We start from the raw sequence: 18,931 nt of genomic DNA on the forward strand, positions 1-18,931 counted from the left end.
AATGTCGGGTCAAAGTTTGGCGAGGCTCTCAAGCCGCTCCGGAGCTTTGCTGTCTGATATCACTTTCTCGCATGCTATTTTTTCTAATAATTTTATAAATTGTGATTTATTGACCTGTTCTGCAAATGCACCAATCGTTTTAAAAAAAACAAGAAATGGAGTCATGTTGTCCAAATGTTTTATTGCGATCAATATCTGCAATAAAAAAGGGACATACTATTTTTGTTTACATGTAAATACCTTGAAGTATTTCCTTGTACTAACAAAATCCGTGTCAGCCCTTCTGCATTCGGCAAATGTAATATAATTTGTAATTTCACCTCATTTTGGTCACTCAAGTGGCCGGCGTATGAACCTCACGTCAACACAGGCTGGCAGGTTGTTATTATTTTGTCCACGAATATTTACCGAAGTGATAAGAACAATCATCTACGTCTCATCTACGTCATGCTTAATCCATTTTTGGAGATTCCGTGAGTTCTTCCGGCTTGATTTTGCAGTTTTAACTTTGTCAACATGTTCCATACTTTAACCGCAATTCATGTTGTTCTTCCTAAACCAGAGGTTCGGAGCAGACATTTTCCAAGATGGCGCCGCCCATATTTCGCTCAAGAAACTTGTCTATATCGAGGAAAAATGTAATGACTCTAGTGTAGCCCAAAGTAGCGGAGTAAGAGTAGTGTTTTTTCACAATTCTACTCAAGTAAAAGTATCTCATGGTAAAACTACTCTAATGCCCCTTTCCCACTGAAACAAGTGGGTCAACGCGCGTTTTTCCAAGCCGATGCAACCCACTAGCAATTGGCATTTGGCACCTTTCCCATTGACAAAAAAGCCGTGTCTTTTTTTTTTTCCCCACCCGTCTAACCCCCCCACCCCTCCTCAGCCGTGCGTAAGGTTCGTGACGTCACCACGCCAAGATGCGCTTCGACAAGTGCGACCGAATTCATTCAGTTCAAGGAAGTAAACAATGCAAAGCAACACGGAAGCCTCCTTTCCGTTTGTGTTCTCCGTTTTCATGCTTTTTACTGCCCTCAAAATGGTTGAAATGCAGCAAAGGATTTACACTCTGCTTGTGCTGAGGCAACGTAGGCCACGTGAATTTTGGTTTGAAATTGAAAGGAGTCGTGTACGTCACAGAAGGAGGAGAAGAGCCTTTGTTTCATCTGTTATGGCTATTGCTAACGCTGCTACACCGACTGTTCGCCGTATGTGGATCCGGTGTTGTGCCGAAAAATAGCCGCCCTGCGTGAAATGTCCCCCCTGACGGGAACGCTTATTTATAACGCTTTATTGAGGTGAAAACATCAAATGTTTTCATGGACGCATTACAGTAATGGATTTACGTCTGTAAAATCAGTTTTAAATAAATAAATTACACAAAATACTAGTACTGTATTTTGGTAACAAATCGTGGACTGGGCCACATAACCATCTTTGAACGGAAATGTATTAGTCTACAGGTTTTCACGACCATATCCTAATGACAATCACACAGGTATGACATTTATTAGTTCAAGAAGAGTAAAATAATACATTCACGGTCCAAGAAAATTGTTTCCATGTCCATCGATTGTTAAGAAAAAGCTGTTTGTACGAGTGACGTGTGGGCGCCCAATTATAAAATAAATTAACAAATAAATAAAATAAAATTAACGCTCAATAAAGCGTTATAAATAAGCGTTCCAGTCAGGGGGGACATTTCACGCGGGGAGGCTATTTTTCGGCACAACACCGGGCTAGAGCACATGGTTTTTGTTTTTTGTTATGACGCATCACGTACTAGCCTACGTCACCATGTAGATTAGGGTGTTGACTGTTGACCCGGGGTTTTGCTTTCACACTGCATGACGGTCAGAGCCGAGGTGATTTTAACGCGGGTCGCTTGGCGGGTTGATTGACACGGGTCGAGGCGGGTCGCTGCACCTTTCCCACTGCCACCAAATTGATTGTTAGCGGGTTGACACAGGTTTTTTGGCCAGTGGGAAAGGGGTATAAGAAGTACATTTTTCTCAAAAGGTTACTCCAGTAAATGTAACGGAGTAAAAGCAACGCGTCACTACCCACCTCTGCTTCCCACTCAGTGACTTATGACTAAGTGTGAATGATCGCCTGATAATCAGCCCTGTGAATGACTGTCCGGATTGTTGTTCACTTTTCATCGTCAACATGCGAGCCGCAGAGTGGGACCAATAAATGCAAAGCATGAATCTATTATAACTTGCACATGCCATTGAAATGCAATATACAAATTCCTCATTTTCCTGAAATCAAAAAGACATTTTCAACCAAATCTCAGTTTGTATGCTCAAGTTTCAAGGCCTCGCTTGGCAGGCATGTTGAGTAGGTAAGTGAAAATCACGAAGCGTTTAAGATGAATGACCTGTGAACTCTTTACATTGCTGCTTCTTGTTGCCACGACAACCCCATTTTTCAAGATACATCTTTATCCATTGCACTTGACAGACTCGAAACCTCTGTCACTTTGGCGACATTTGTGATTGTTTCTGATGTTTAAAGAGGACAAAAATGGAGATGGCCCACACACGTTCTTTGTAACTCTCCTTGTGATTGATCACTACGAGCCTTGCCCGTCCAAATGGATTGGACATCTATTGCTGACAACTGCAGCCAATGAGTTAAAAGTGACCAAATGGAGGTAGGTCACTCTTGCTTTCAGTCGCTTAATTTATAGAACGTCATTGCCAGATCTTACAACTAAAATGAATTGGACATCTATCGCCGTCAATGGGAGGCAATGAGTTAAACATGACAAAAATAGAGTCAGCCACTTGCTCATTTTTTGTGTGGTCATTGCCATTCATCCCTGTCCAAATGGATTAGGTGTCTATGTAGTGCTGCAACAATTAATTAACTCAAGTAACTCGATTAGGAAAAAAAAGATTCAAATTAAATTTTGCTGCTTCGAGTATTTAATTAAAAGGGCATTGTAATGGCTTGTTTTGAAAGTGTTTGCATTTAGTTTCATTGATTTGTGTGGATACACTGCCCTCTAGTGGCAACAGTGAATACGACATAACTCATTTCACATTGCTGAATCCAGCTGCTCCCGGTTAAGATCAACATAAGTTTTTGTTTGAGCGAATGTTTTTTTTATGCATTTGTAATTTAGTTTGTAGGTATATTTAGCCGTTTTTGGGAGAATATGTGTTTGAACCATTTGTTAAGAGTATTGTAGTTAAAAAAAAAAAAAAAAGCATTTTATAGCATTTTAGCTAGCAGACTTTTGCTATGTAAGTTGGCCAATTGTTCTTTTGTTGTACTTTGATCCTCAATTTTTTTTTTTTTTTCCCCCATACCGTTTGACGCTCAGCTCATGTATGTAATTTTTTTACGTTCCTTATCTGATTACTTGATCATTCAAGATAACTATTTCATCGATGAATCTACTACTTAAATAATCAATAACTGCAGCCCTACGTCTATGGCAAGCAATGAATTCATTCATTAACTGCCATTGATGGTAATAGACGTTTGATCAGAGGCGTAGCAAGGGTCCCCAGGGACCCCAGGCGACAAGCAACATGGGGCCTTTTTGAGTCACGTGACACACATACATACTCGCTCAGTATAATGAACACAAAGGTGGGGGGGGGGGGGGGGGTGAGTGCGCGCTGCGTGCACGTTCGGTCATCTTGGCCATAAAAGTGGCAAAAACTAAGCACTTTACACTGACTCATATGGATGTACTTGCATTCGTTCATGGACGCACACATTATAACAGGTGGCCGTCCTCTGCTCGAAATGCGCACCTTACGCCTATTCTCGCTTCCAGAATACGCAGCGCTTGTGACGTAGGACAATAACCGGACTGGTTGCTATGGGAACGTACGCATACCCAAGGAACCTTGCTAAAAGGAGTATTAAAATTGCTAATAAAATCGTTTAGGATTATCTTAGATGCATATATGTTATATTTTTCTTGTAGAGTATTCGACGAGAAATAAGATAGACCCATTAACAGACTTTTTGGGAAAAAAATCACCATTACTTTAAGTAGTCACATAAATAATGAGGTGAAAATCAATATAAAACAACTCGGCAAGGACTTTCCAGAGAGTACTTGGTGAGTCACTCTTTAAACAGTCATGTGGTATTAATAGCTGATTGGACTTTCTGAAACATGTATAATCTATGTGACACGGTTAGTGCTGATTGGGATTGGTAACGGAATCATTAGATAATCTACAAAATGATTCCATGGTACTGAAACACTCCCTACACTTGTCGCTGCGACAGTGCAGTAAAGCTGCGTGTGCTAAATCTGTTGGCCCTCTGGGGGCCCCTGCTGGCTGGGGGCCCTAGGCAATTGCCTGGTTTGCCTAATGGGACGTGACACCTCTGCGTCTGATCCATTCGAACTCAGAGGGCTGGCGATTATCATTCACTATTTGAGCTATTGGGAGCAACAGTGGGTTAACTGCATTTTTTGGGTCCTTTTTAACTTCCAATTTCCAAACACTGTATTGCTAAAGCCAAGAATTGGAGAACTTATTAAACCTGCGACCAAGGAAATTTGCTGATCTCTCATCACACCTAGGTGGGCCCATCTCATTTCAACGAAAGAAGCCAAGGCCTCCTACTGATTCAGCGTACGTCAAAGTACATTTTCATTACACTTGTTCGGAATTTTTGACATTAGGCTTAATTTTCGAGTTAGCAGGGTTTTAATTAGTCGGTGGAGATAGTTTCAACAAATTCCGTGCAGTTTGTTATTTATTTGTTAGTTGCAGGGCTCTGGAGTGGCTAAGCTAGCACGTGTCAAAGGTGCTTGCTAGCATGCCAATAAAAAAACGATATTAAAAGCCACACTAATTTCAGTTTTGGTTGATTTAGCAGCACAGGTGGACAAAAGAGGTAATGTTTAGCCTTAAGAAGGACCGTATTTCCAATGAGGACCAGCGCACGAGGTCATAAAATCCTGATCTCTCGGTTGCCTGCAGTCAGATTGAGCGACATTTTTGTTTCCAGCAGCTGTCTGAAGGATGAATAGTGATGATGAAATGAATGGCTAAACAATATATGATGATGTTTGATTTTGTGTTGTATTCCGCCCCAACCCCCACCCCTCCAACCGAACACGTCGGCGAGTGAAAGCCAGGCCAATGTTTACTCTTGAATGTCCTTTTATCCGGGAGTGTCCCTTTCTCTTTTTGTCTCTTCGGGCAAAACTTTGTCTCTTTTGTTGCTCTGCCATCTTTGAAGAATTCGGGCAAAAGCATTCGCATCAACTTCTGTCTTTATAATGAATGAGAAAGGGGGAAGTGAGGTTTGCTGTAAAGCAGTCAGCACATTTGTAGTTTTCCTGTGTGGCAAGGTTCCTGCCACCCTCCTCAAAGTTAATTAGTGCCAGTGAAAGCGATACAGACCCCCTCAGTTCATGACAGCGGTAACATTAAACTAGCGGTAGTTGTCAGTAGAATTATCACAAATGTTACAATATTTTAGAAAGGTTGAAAAGTTCCCTAGTAATGTTTTAATAGATCTAACAATCAAATAAACAGTACATTGTGTCAGGGCGATTGATTTGGGGGATGGGGAGTCCCTTTTGTCCCCCACCCAAAAAAAAAAAAAAAAAAAAAAAAAAAAAAAAAAAAAAATCAGCTGTGAACAAATGATGTGATACCACTCTGCCCTGCTTGCCTAGACAGCCTGTTTCCTGCAGAGCTGCTGGATTAAAAATGTTGCTGTTCATACTACAATTATTGACATACAATGGTAAGTTTTAATAACTTTATCCTGAAAACATAGCCAACACTATTGATTGCATGGGTGCGAATGTTGTTTTTTTATTGGCATGCTAGCAAGCACCATTAACTCACGTTAGCTTAGCCACTCCGGAGCCCTGCGGCTAACACATAACAAACTGAATGGAATTTGTTGAAACCAACTCCACCGCCTAATTAAACCCCCGTTAGCACAGTGGTTCTTAACCCGGGTTTGATCGAACCCCAGGGGTTCGGTGAGTAAGTCTCAGGGGTTTTGCGAAGGTAATGAAACGCAGAGCCCCATTTTCGAAAAACTGATTAAATCTAGGCAAAGTGGCTTTTTATACCAGGGTTTGGACTGGTTTGCTTCCAATTTACCGGCTTAATCCATTTTTTTAACTGCTAGTCCTTGATCTGATGAGAGGATGAACTGGTTTGCTCAGTGGAAGGTTGACTCGCACTTGTTATGAGGGAATGCAACAGACCAATGGGCAGCGTGGTTGCAAATTTTGGCATGTTTATAAAGCCTGTTTTCAAAATGAGAAAATTTTTGGATGGGGATTTGCTCAATTATTAGCTTGCCATCTTAGATCAACCGGTTTTGAATTGGGAAAAAAAAAAAAAAAAAAAGCTTTATTATCAAATTCCTAAGGGTTCTGTGAATCCACATGTGAAACTTGTTGGGTTTGGTACCTTCAGCAAGGTTAAACACCACTGCGTTATCATGTAAACGCCTATGTTTGATTAAGTTTTCTGTCAAGTTGAAGTTCAATGTGCAATAAAATCCTTATTATATTATCCAAATTATTGTTCGTTGACTCACTCGAGATCATTTTCTCTCGAGGCAACATGGTACTATATTTACGATCTGAATTTCGACATCATTAAACAAGAAAAGAAGCACGTGCGCACATTGATTGAGAGCTCCGTTTAGAACTTAACATCTTAATAAAAAAAACTGTCTTTCTGCCATCTCCTCACACCAAATGTTCATGTTTGCCAATGCTAATAAGAGTCCCAAAATAAACATGCAAATTTGGTTTGAAGACCTACTTCTGCATGAGCGCCGAGTCTGGCTCATAGCATGGCGCCTTTGCACACCGGAGCGGAACTGAAAGGATCGCGACGTAACCGTGGGCCGTCGCATGTCGTTCGTTCTACACTCTTCCAACTTTTATTCGTCGGAAGTGAGAAAAGGTTGACGAGCTGTTTTAGCGGTCGAGGTATGCCGAGGAATCTTTATCTGGACGGAACAGTGGCGTCTGCTGTCAAACGCTGTAATTACACGAAGGGCAAATAAAGCCATGGATGGTGACGGGTTACGTAATAAGTGGCTGACAAGTTTGTCGAATCTTAAGCAATGTTTTTACTATGACTATAAAGTATGCACAATTAATAATGTTTCATTATTATTGGCAGTTTCTGAGTCACTTGTTAACTCATTGGTTACCATTGACGGTGCCATACGTCCAATTTGTTCTGACTAGGAAGTTGTGAATGAACGAATGAATTCACGAAGCAAAACATTTGTATACCAGGATAACAAACTTCATGATCGCTTAGTGTTGCCACAGCAACTGGCAACAAAAATCAAACTTTAGAATGTTATTTGGGACAGTGGCAGACAAATGTGAATAAGTATGAACAAGCCCCCCAAGTTGAAACTCCAGCGGGTCGGAGTCCTACTGTATAGTTATTCGCGGGGCCCTCTCCACTTTCACGGGCCCTTCAGGCAACCAACCAAGCCGTGGGCGATTTGAGATATTAACACTTTTTTTTTTTTTTTTTAACCTGTCCTGTTCAGCTGTTTAACACGGAAAATGCAAGTCCAAGTGTCCAATTGGTCTGAACAGTTTTAATGTTTCACATTGAGAGAATGACATACTCCCATTGTGATCATTCAACATACCTCGTTTATTATGACAAAGCAGCGAACAGGAAAGGGTTAGGGGGGAGCAGAAGAAAAGAAAAACAACAACAAATACATTGAACGCCTACACTAAATATGAATATGTTTGCTATCGTCAGCTAGATGCATTTCCGGTTGACAACATGTGGGGGGCCTGTTTACCAGGGAAAGAAGGGAAGGGGCGTGGGGGAGTCTATAGGATAAGTGATTGGGAGGGGTGGAGTGTACACAAATCAGCTCTGTGATCTAGAAACTAGTAATCGTGTGAATCCCTTGTGAGTGTAAGCCCATCGGTAACCGACCCTACGCCGCCCCAGCGCCAATTCCGGCACAGAGCACCCCCACCCGAGCGCGTCCAGCCCAATCACACCCAGCCGCGCGCGAGCCCCACCAAACAAGCGACAGCCACGCAGACGGGTGAAGAAACAGCGCGGGCGCAACCCTAGGGCCACGGCCCCCACCCAGCCAGCCCGGGGAGGGAGGGCGGTCGGGGGTCAGCGCAGCCCATCCTTCCTCCCGCAGCCCAGCAAAGGAGCTATCGTGCCCCCCCCCACGCCCCCATCAACCGGCCTTAAGGGATGGGAAGAAGACGCACCACCAACCCCACATTTTCAACAACCGACTGTTCACACACGATACATCATCACTGATTGAGAGAGCCTCAGTGCTTTGATGATAACGTTAACATCGAGGCTTCCAACGCAGTTTGGGAAATTCCATAGACGTCAGAAATCTGCTATGGCTTCCCACTGGTTGTTTGTAGGACACGGCAAACAAATCGGGCTGGAGGGCTTTGCAGACTTCGGACAAAATGCTGGACGCAGTGCTCGACATCAGTTTGAAGCTGGCCGCTACAGCTAACTGGTTTCCACCTGAGGCTAGAACTCTCTATGCAGCATCAAAAGTTGGACAGACCGCCTCAATATAGTCTTCTGCGTCGCCTACGCCTCAACATTTGTATGATCAACATTTATTCAATGTTGATGAGCTTAAGATCCACATTCAAGCATTCCATCTTGCGTTATTTTTTTTTCTCCGCTAAAGTAGACAAGAGGAAGTCAACAAGCATGCCCCAAAACCGTACAAACATAACGCCACACCCCTCTAGTGGCTTGGTGGTGAATTACAGAGCAACACGTCACCTGGACGGAGAACCATTGAATGTGAAATGACGCCGTAGTCGCTGCGCCGTCAGCGCAACGCGGGAGTATAACTCCGGCTTTAGTCTTATTCATATTTTAGTCATTTCAAAATGTTTTCGTCTTCGTCTAATTTTAGTCGACAATTCTCAAAATGTTTTTGTCTATAAACTTCAAGAGTTTTAGTCCATGGATAAATAAATAATGTATCCAACAATTTCAAAAACACGATAGACGAGCATATAACTGTACTCTACAAGGACATCACCCTTTTCATGATAATACACACACAGCATAAAAACAGCACTCTTACCATATTAGCATTATTTGCAATTAATTAAACTCACCTGGACGCCACGAACTGTATTCAAAATGTTTTCCATGAGTTTAAGAAGACAGTCACCGGCACCGCGCTAAATGCTAATGCTAACGCGAACGCTATGAGGGGGTGGGGGGGGGGGAGTACAGCTTGTCACATGAGTGACACTACCAAACGCAGCTAAATGCGTTCTAATTACACATACAATAAAAAACTATGGCGAATTTTCATCTCCTTTTCATGTCGCAGGCGACAACTGGCATCCATCCCATTATGTCTTAGACTTCCAAGACACGTATTCATCGCGTCATCGTGACGTCGTCATGAAAAAAATTGTTCGCTGATTAAATATTTTCGGTATCGTCATCGTTAAAAAAAACAACACTGATTTAAACACCATATTACAGCTCCGCGCATCATCCTACCATTCTGTTTGACCCTTCGCCCAACCACGCCCCCTTTACGCCCGCAAACTGCTATAGGTGTGCAAACACCCCAGTAATGGCGGCCAACCACTAGATGTTGACAAATCTCTACTATGACTAGTCACTAGAGTAGACAGGCATATTGATGTGTCAAGAGGCACAGGCCAGACTGCTGTCATAAACAAATGATTTATTATTTCTCTGCGGCCCGGTAGCAAATGCGCCATGGACTGGTACCGGTCCCTGGATAGATCACTGGTATAGATGAAATATAAAAAAAGAAAAAAATATAAAAGGTAAAATAAACAATATACAAAACATAACAAAATACAAAAGTACAATATTTTAAATTCTATAAAAATAATATACATATGTGGACATAATATTTTGGGTCATGTACTTTAAACACTACTAAATATTAATATTGTGGCATCCATGACACAAAATGTCCACCTATGTGGACGCCAGGTCTTTATGGGGTTTTTTATTGCCAAAAAATAGTAACTTGCCTTATAAAGGGTTCAAAATTAGAGATACAGAAATAAAAGTACTATACAAACCTTTACAACCTTCCTACAGGATGTGACAAATGTATAATTTTGAGAATGAATTGAGTCATATTGTAGAAATTACAGTAATTGACTGATTAAAAGAAAAAACTTCCTTCCTGGATGACTTTTTCAGGCACAAATCTGAGAGCATACATTTGCATTTTTATGTAATAATGATGGATTTACATACAAATCGATGGAAGCGCAGCTAAAAAAGACCAGAACACCAAAGTAGGCTTAGAGCAGGAAATGCAAGAGGTGCGGTTGACTTGATCATATTTCCTTTTTGATGAAAATGTTGCGCTTGCATCATCTTTGCATCAAAAGCCGGGATAAGCTTTTCCCACAAACTTCAAATCTCACTATTATTGCTTTTAATGGTACTGCTAGCCTCAAACGGTTGCTATAATACAGTCCTATAGACTATAGTACCTTAGTCTCATTGAATAAATGTACTCTATTCATCAAAATAAATGAATGGATGTGCCAGAATCTTCTCCCACTAAATGCCTAGGTGATCATTTTAGCACCAAAAAAGAAAAGGTCATCAATGTTCATCAGTGGTAGAACAAATGTGAACAGGGCCCCGGTGCCATCCCACCCAGGTTAAGTTAAACACTATATCATACAGAAGGGCAAATAAGTATTTAGTCAACCACTAATTGTGCAAGTTCTCCCACTTGAAAATATTAGAGGCCTGTAATTGTCAACATGGGTAAACCTCGACCATGAGAGACAGAATGTGGAAAAAAAAAACAGAAAATCACATTGATTGATTTTTAAAGAATTTATTTGCAAATCATGGTGGAAAATAAGTATTTGGTCAATACCAAAAGTTCGTCTCAATACTTTGTTATGTACCCTTTGTTGGCAATAACGGAGGCCAAACGTGTATGTAACTCTTCACAAGCTTTTCACACACTGTTGCTGGTATTTTGGCCCATTCCTCCATGCAGATCTCCTCTATAGCAGTGATGTTTTGGGGCTGTCGTTGGGCAACACGGACTTACAACTCCCTGCACAGATTCTCTATGGGGTTGAAATCTGGAGACTGGCTAGGCCACTCCAGGACCTTGAAATGCTTCTTACGAAGCCACTCCTTTGTTGCCCTGGCTGTGTGTTTGGGATCATTGTCATGCTGAAAGACCCAGCCACGTCTCATCCTAAATGCTCTTGCTGATGGAAGGAGATTTTCACTCAAAATCTCAATATATGGCCTCATTCATTCTTTCCTTTACACAGATAAGTTGTCCTGGTCCCTTTGCAGAAAAACAACCCCAAAGCATGATCTTTCCACCCCCAGGCTTCACAGAGGGCATGGTGTTCTTTGGATGCAATTCAGTATTCTTTCTCCTCCATACACGAGAACTTGTGTTTCTACCAAAAAGCTCTATTTGTGTTTCATATGACCATAACACATTCTCCCAGTCCTCTTCTGGACCATCCAAATGCTTTCTAGCGAACCGCAGGTGGGCCTGGACGTGTACTTTCTTTAGCAGGGGGACACGTCTGGCAGTGCAGGATTTGAGTCCCTGGCGGCGCTTTGTGTTACTGATAGTAGCCTTTGTTACTGTGGTCCCCGCTCTCTGTAGGTCATTCACTAGGTCCCCCCGTGTGGTTCTGGGATTTTTGCTCAGCGTTCTTGTCATCATTTTGACGCCACAGGGTGACATCTTGCATGGAGCCCCAGATCGAGGGAGATTAGCAGTGGTCTTGTATGTCTTCCATTTTGTAATAATTGCTCCCACAGTTGATTTCTTTACACCAAGCGTTTTACCTATTGCAGATTCAGTCTTCCCAGCCTGGTGCAGGTCTACAATTTTGTCTCTGGTGTCCTTCGACAGCTCTTTGGTCTTGGCCAGAGTGGAGTTTGGAGTGTGACTGACTGAGGTTGTGGACAGGTGTCTTTTATACCGATAATGAGTTAAAACAGGTGCCGTTAATACAGGTAATGAGTGGAGCCTCGTTAGACCTCGTTAGAAGTTAGACCTCTTTGACAGCCAGAAATCTTGCTTGTTTGTTGGTGACCAAATACTTATTAGAGAGTAGGAATATCCAGTTATCTTCACTCAGGAATGTGGGCGTTGATTTATGATGATTTATGACCCTACCTTTGACCTTTGATTGACAGGTTGACCTTTTGACCTTTGATTGATGGGTTGACCTTTGACCCCCACCTGTCACCCCCCTCAATTAAGGGATTACCCGATGTTGCCCTTTGACCCGCACCTGTTGGTAAACAAGGGGGGTTATGGGAAAGTGTGGGTGAGAAGGGATGTGTGTCCAGGCATGTCCGGATGTCTGGTGAAAGCGATGTGCCCTTTGACCCGTGCCTGTTGGGAAACAAGGAGGGGTTATGGGAAAGTGTGGGTGAGAAGGGGGAACGTGTCCAGGCATGTCCAGGCATGTCTGAACAAAACCCCTAAGAACCATGGGATTTGGGTGGGTGTGGTCTGCGTGTAGGCTAGTTTTGTAGCATTGCTAAGTGAGCATTTTTGGAAAGCCTACCTTAACTTGCGGCGAATCTTTCACCTTCTGGATGAAGTCTCCTCTGTCAGGTTTGTAGTTCTATAATAAGTTTTAAAAAGTCTTGCATGAGTTCATTTTCAAGCATTTGTGAAACCCGTTTTTATATCCAAGTAACTTCTTTCCATTTACTCCAAAGTAGAGCATCTTTCAAGTATGAAGTTTGCTTGAACATTTCACCACAGATACTGCAGGCAGAGCATCGACTTCAGCCCTAGTCAGCTTTTTGCTGCAACTATAGGTTGGTACTCATATATACATTTAGGCAAATAATTATGTATTTCAACCGGGTTTAATTCATTCTATTTCACAAAGTTAGCATGCTCTTTATACTTAAAAGTATTCAAATAAGAGTTAGTGACATACCAGTTATGTTGCTGAAGAGTCTTTTCTCCCCAACTTCTTCCTTGCGATCCCGCAGGCCGACTGATTCGAAACATGTCTCAATACTCGACGCGAAACTCCGCCCTCTTCGATAGCTCCCGCCTACGGCGCAATGAAGCGTAGTGTTCTGGTTATTGTGCAGTAGACCTAACATACAGTTTCAGAGATTTGCGCTGGTGAATGGTCCCGAAGTTTAGGTTTGAGTTTTCTTAACAGACTGTAATATATTTGATATAAATAAATACCAAATGCTCCAAAATACTGTAAATAGTGTTCTTATTCTTCAATCTGTTAATATAAACATCTATGATGTGAAAGATGTTATAGAATGTATAAGGTAATAACGTGTAGAACATGAAAAGCATAACATAAAATGCTGAATATGAAAGAGTACTGCATCTGAAGTGTTAGGTAGATATTATGTCAATGTTTATAGTGGTAATTCTTGGGGTTTGGGGATTTACTTCCAACTACAAAACACATTGTCTCTAAACTCTGTATATTTAGACATTTATGGGAATGTAACTTTTTCGTTGTTAGTAAGTTTATAAAGAGATTAGTGAGCGAGATGACTAAAGTTATACACTACATGAGATACTAATTCATTTACTTTTGGGGAGAAGTCATTTGTAACTGTAACTCATTACTTTTTAAAAGTAAAATTAAAAACACTGGTTACAAGTTAACTTTTGTGTTTAAGAACGGCAACTGCCGTCTTACTATTAAAATGAGCAAACATTAGTACGATTTGCATCTCAGTTTCATGACAAACGTATTAGTTGGAGAGTGTTCCATTTAAAAGACCCCCAACTATGACAAAAACAAATGGAAACTAACATCCACTTAGAAACTAAAATGACATGACATAAAATGTTGAATATAAAAGAATGCTGCATCTGAAGCGCTGTATAAACAGCCTCTGTTAATACTTGTAATTCAGGGGATTTGGATGACTTACTTTAAAACGCATTGTTTATAAACTGTATGCATATTTAAACATTTATGGTAATGTAATTATTTTATTGTTAGTATGTTTTTAAAGAGTTTAGTAAGTGAGATGAATAAGTTTATACACACCATGACTTACCAGCTCATTTACTTTTTTGGCAGAAGTAATTTGTAACTGTAACTCTTTACTTTTTAAAGTACGATGAACAACAGTGGTTACAAGTTAACGTTTGTGTTTAAGAACGACAACTACCGTCTTACTATTAAGATGAGCAAACATTAGGATGATGTACAACTCAGTTTCATAGCAAACGTATTAGTTCAAGAGTGTTCCACTTAAAAGACCCCTACCATGACAAAAACAAATGGAAACTAATATTCACTTAGAAATCAAAATTACGTGACATAAAATGTTGAAAATTCAGGGGGTTTGGAAGACTTACTTTAAAACACACTGTCTCTAAACTCTGTACAGTATATTTAGACATTTATGGGAATGTAACTTTTTCGTTGTTAGTAAGTTTATAAAGAGATTAGTGAGCGAGATGACTAAAGTTATACACTACATGAGATACTAGTTCATTTACTTTTGGGGAGAAGTCATTTGTAACTGTAACTCAATACTTTTTAAAAGTAACATTAAAAAACTGGTTACAAGTTAACTTTTGTGTTTAAGAACAGCAACTGCCGTCTTACTATTAAAATGAGCAAACATTAGGACGATTTGCATCTCAGTTTCGTTAAAATTGTATTAGTGGTAGAGTGTTCTATTTAAAACATCAACTATCACACCAAAAAACAAAATATCGTCTTCTATGTTCAGGGGAGAAAAAAAAAAAAAAAAGAAGTAACTTTTAGATTTATAGGTCATTGAGATTACAACATCCGCATGTTACTAACATAGATTTCTTACAATATAAAAAAGTAGATGGATATAAGTTAAACAAACTTAATTTTGAATATTAATTGAGTACTTTAATATTATTATAAAAATTAGGGTGAGCTGATATGTTATCCCCACTCGTTCATATTTAAAAAGACTTTTTTTTTTTAAAGTCTAAAAGACTGTCTTTAAGGATAATGACAACGAACCCCTTGTTAGGGGATAGAGAGGAGCCACAAACGTGTTGACTTTTATGATGTTAGGCCTTCAAGAGGGGGGCACACACAGCCCCCAGATTGTTTTCTTAAACAGCCCTGTTTCCAGTTGAAGGCAAGGGTACACATAAACGTACATCAGTAATAACAGATTAAGGAATTACTTCAAAACGCAATGTTTATAAACTTTATGCTTTATTAAACATTTATGGTAATGTAATTATTTTATTGTTAGTATGTTTTTAAAGAGTTTAGTGAGCGAGATGAATAAATTATACAGTACATGAGTTACTAACTCATTTACTAGTCATTTGTAACTGTAACTCTTTTTTTTTTTTTTTAAAGTTAGATTAACAAAGCTGGTTACAAGTTAACTTTATGTGTTTAAGAACAACAACTGCCTTCTTACTATTAAAATGAGCAAACAATAGGTTGGTGTACAACTCAGTTTCATTACAAACGTATTGGTTCAAGAGTGTCCAATTTAAAAGACCCAGTACCATAACAAAAAACAAATAGGAACTAATGTTCACAAAATTACACAACATAGAATATTGAACATAAACAATGCTACATCTGAAGAGTTATATGTTAGTATATTTTTAAAGAATTTAGTAAGCGCAATGAATAAGTTTAAACAGTATCCAGACCAAATGGACAGCCAGCTGAGTTCTACTAGCCATCTCCACCCCACTGCTAGTACCTGCAAACACCTACAACGCGATAAAACATACATCTGAAAGTGTCAATTTCAACAAGGGGACAAGGAGAGGTTAAAGGTAGGGGCAAAAAAGCAGGCTTCAAAGCCCTAGACAGTTATGTATTTAAAAATATCTGCAATGATACGATTATCTCGTTATTTCAAAAGATTTCCTGAACATTACTTTAGTACAGTACGCATTTGTTTTGTGCATATATTCATTCATTTCCCATTACTTTAGTACAGTACGCATTTGTTTTGTGCATATATTCATTCCTTTCACATCCTGAAGAAATACAGAAATACTGATACAGTTGGTGTACCTTCTCTTACAAAACAAAATCATCTTGTAATTGCATAATAAGTGCTGTTTTGCAAACGTTTTCACTTAAAAAGTGCAACAAGCAACAACTACGGTACCTCGAAAAGCATACTGTACATATCTGAACAATGATGAGGGAATATGTTGGACCATTTTTAACCATCTGTCCTTTTGTATTCCAAAAGCTACCACTACGTACATACAGTACACTTATCTCATACCTGAGTCAATCCAAGTGAACTAAATAAATATTCAAAACAGTATATGTTGCGTTACCAAGTTTGATAAAAAAAACATTCAAATAAGAGTTAGGTAGTTACATACCGGCGTTGTCAATGGCCATACGTGTACACAATTTGAAGATGAGTCACCTTTCTCATTGGTACGATTTATTCAAAAATAATTCTAAAAACACTTTAGCCATAAAACTATTCATTTAACTTTCTGCTCATAATACAATTCAATGTAATTGAGGTGGCACTGTCATGACTGAATGTCTGACTGTCATGCATCATTGTGTAAGGTTTGCTTGTTCCTCCTCCTTCCTGTGTGGGGTTTACGACGGGTACTCAAGTTTCCTCCCACATTCCAAAAGCATGCATGTTAGGAGTATTTAACCCATCAAATTGGTCACATAATTTTTGGGGCTATCCGGAAATTAGTCTGGTAACCCTTCCATTTTGGAAGGATCTTTGTGTTTGAGGCATGCTCGTAAAGCCTCCTATTTTTACCCATTACATACTTTCCTGAAGACTTAAACATTGGCATTATTTTTTTTCTTCCTCAAAACCCCTGTTTTTTTTTTTTTAATAAGAGCAACTTTATGTATCTTTTAATAAATTATAATAAAATGTATCCACACCATTTAGCAGTCTAAATTTGTCTTTTGAAAACCTCAGCTGTACACTCGCTGATGTCAGGCTTGTACAGAGTATTGTTTTCTTACACGCACAATTTTTAAACCTGAATTACTTTTTTGCATGACCACAATAAGTAGGTAAACTGTACAGTTAATTGAATGATACATACTTTAAAAATGACCTGAAGAACCTTTATCAACATGGATTTTTCTTTAGAAACTCGGTAGCTAGGTTCCTGAAGGCATAAAAGATGTACTTTTCTCCAACAAAAGCTTTTGTTTTTTTAGTTCGAGTAATTACAGATATTTTTAATATGTCATAAAAACACGAAATACGACAATAAATACAACCAGGTCACTTTCGTGTTATGTAAGAATTTCAGTCCCAGTACTTGTATTTATTTATTTTTTTGTATGGTGTACATTTAAAGAGAATCACCTGAAAATATGTCTATTATACGGTAGCAGCTTTCTGTGATAATGTCATACCTGAAGTCAAATTATAGCCCAAATATTTCACGCCTGATATATTACATTGTTTCTTTTTTTTTTTTTTTTTTTTTATCTATTTAATTATTTCAATGATTAATTATTTTAAATTAGGTGGCTGAGTGGTTAGCACGTCTGCTTCACAGTTCTGAGATCAAGGGTACAATCTCAGAGCTCCGGCCATCCTGTGTGGAGTTTGCATGTTAGCCCCGTGCCTACGTGGGTTTTTCTCCGGGGACTCCGATTTCCCCCCACATTCCAAAAACACGCGTGGTAGGCTGATGGAACACTCTAAATTGTCCATAGGTATGAGTGTATACGTGAATGGTTGTACGGGTCATTGTGGCCTGCGATTGGCTGGCAACTGATTCAGGCTGTACGCCACCTACTGTCCGTAGTAAGCCAGGATAGGCTCCAGCATAACCGCGACCCTTGTGAGGATAAGCGGCATTGAAAAGGAATGAATGTATTTTTAATTATTTTCATGATTAATTATTTTATGAACTTATTTTAAATCATTAATTTTTATTTAAAAAATGTTTAATGACTCATTATTTTAATATTTTAAATGATCAATTAATTTGTATTTCTATTTATTTATTCTATGATTATTTCAATTATTTTAATGATTTGTTTTAATTATTTTAAAAATTATTTCTATTAAATTGTGATTTAAAATTTCATTTTCGGATTCCTTATTTCAGCAGGTGGAACGAGCTGTAAGGTCTGAGTTACGTCGACGTCTGTTTGCCAGAAGTGGGTAGGGTAGCCAAAAATTTTACTCAAGTAAAAGTAGCGGTACTTCAAAATATTATTACTCAAGTAAAAGTAGTCGTCCAAAAAAATAAATAAATAAAATATACTCAAGTACAAGTAAAAAAGAATTTTATTTACCGGGCAAATACTGTAAATAAATTGGTCTTTCCAACCATCTCAGATTGTGTTATGCGCACCTATATCTTAATACATATTCTAAATGACCACAAATCTGCTGCATTATATACATGGGTTAAATATTAATATGTCATTGGTTCTCTATTGAGGTATCATCCAGGCATCCTCCACTTTATCAGCTGTGAGATTTTGGTGGCATGCCCTGAGAGCCCTAACTAAGTCTTTAACGCAGACTTCGGATCCACGATTCTTGCGCCATTCCTTCAGCAGCTCTCTGGCAGTCTCGTCCAAATCGTTCGGATGTCTCGTTGAGACGGAATCCAGTTTAGTTTCGGTCAGACCCAGCTGTCGTCCAATCTACGCCAGTTACGACCCAAGTTTTCAGCAATCACATTTGCGGCAATGTCCAGCTTGGCTAAAAGGGAATAGGAAGAGAAAAAGGGGAAAATACTTTATTCATTCAATTTGTGGTTTATAGTCCTGCGCGGCTTATTTCTGGATTTTTACAGGCCATTGAGCTGCAAGTGTTTTAGTGTAGTAGTATGTGGACACCACATTCCGAAAATTATGGTAATTTGTAGGTATTGAGATTGTCAATTCAACGTTTCTTTGGCATTTTTAATTCCATCAGTTACAAAA

General features: G+C 39.4%; 1 protein-coding gene and 1 long non-coding RNA gene across 4 annotated transcripts in view; both read right to left on the reverse strand.

The window, feature by feature from the left end:
• Positions 1-18,931, reverse strand: part of nrg3b (neuregulin 3b) — a 652,113-nt gene that overhangs the window by 197,907 nt on the left and 435,275 nt on the right. The gene's annotated exons all lie outside the window — the stretch shown is intronic.
• On the reverse strand, positions 10,872-13,026 carry LOC130909151 (uncharacterized). Its single transcript, XR_009061699.1, has 3 exons — positions 12,965-13,026; positions 12,581-12,640; positions 10,872-12,405 (listed from the first exon to the last, which is right to left on the reverse strand). It is a non-coding gene; the product is annotated as an uncharacterized LOC130909151 (long non-coding RNA).

Source organism: Corythoichthys intestinalis, chromosome 21, assembly GCF_030265065.1.
Source record: "Corythoichthys intestinalis isolate RoL2023-P3 chromosome 21, ASM3026506v1, whole genome shotgun sequence".
In the NCBI taxonomy this organism is placed as follows: Eukaryota; Metazoa; Chordata; class Actinopteri; order Syngnathiformes; family Syngnathidae; genus Corythoichthys; species Corythoichthys intestinalis.